Consider the following 1,244-nt stretch of genomic DNA (forward strand, 5'->3'; position numbering starts at 1 on the left):
CGAGACTATGAAGGACCAGAGGCAATGGTTGAACAAGATGCAATGGTTGAACCAGAGGCAATGCAATGGTCTAGAGACAATTCAATGGTCCAGAGCCCATGCAATGGTCCAAAGACAATTCAATGGTCCAAAGATTATGAAGAACCAGAGGCTAACACTTTGAAACAAACAAATCTGGGCATAACATTAATTAACCTCAAAATATGGGATATTAATTTCTAGAAAAACATCGAAATATCCGTTCTATTTTAGTGATAAAACCACCCAAAACACGATTCCAAACCGGATATAACGGATATTTACTTACAACCCAAATTTAGTAGCCAAAAGAATACAGGACAAGACTATATATATATAAGCTAATATTTACCCAAAAGCAAGATCGATATCTTCAAGTTCCCCGGTAAATCTTCAAGTCAAACAACGGAATCTTTCTTTTTGTCCGTCTTCTTTCCTGAGAGAGGTTGCCACTTAAATGGTAAGCCAACGCTTAGTGAGTTAAATAGTTAAATATTATATAACAATATCGCACATGATTGTAAACATACATAATAAACTTTTATCAATAAAAGAGTTCAAGACATCATCCAGATGCAAACCGAGACTTACAAGAAACCGAGTGAACAATTACGTACCGGATGCTAAGATCATAGGATACCAAATTCAAATCACCATAGTATACCATACCATTGATGCTCAATACAACATGGAGACAGCATCAACAACCAAAGGTATTCAGCAATGTTTGAATACCAATAAATATCAAGAACCAAGAGATCGAATCGGTATACATAACGAGGACAGTGCATCCCCCCGTCCTTCACCTTCCGGGCTCATGCCAAAGTCCGAGTCGGAATCATACATTATGGGAAACCTCGCACTGCCCGCCTTCCTCTACCGGGTATGTGCCAAGGCTCCCTACTCATTGCTCTTCCTCCTTTCTAAGCAATGAGTATTCACAACCGCAGAAAGTTTCACCCGTCCAACCCGGGATCTTGACTTCGCCATAAACTTCTGGCGTACCACACGAAGTAGTACCCGTACTATGGCGTACAACTCAAGGAACAAAACAAATAAGTCCGGATCCGAAAAGCAGACCGATGTACCGAGATAGTAATATGGAATCGACTCAAGAGACGGAATCAAAGACAAATAAAGTTCGTGTGACTCCATTCAAGACCAAAACATTCATATGAAAGTATATATGTTCAAATCAATATGTAACAATTAACTATATAACTCAC

This window comes from Cynara cardunculus, assembly GCF_001531365.2.
Source record: "Cynara cardunculus var. scolymus isolate 2C chromosome LG 5, CcrdV1, whole genome shotgun sequence".
Lineage (NCBI taxonomy): Eukaryota > Viridiplantae > Streptophyta > Magnoliopsida > Asterales > Asteraceae > Cynara > Cynara cardunculus.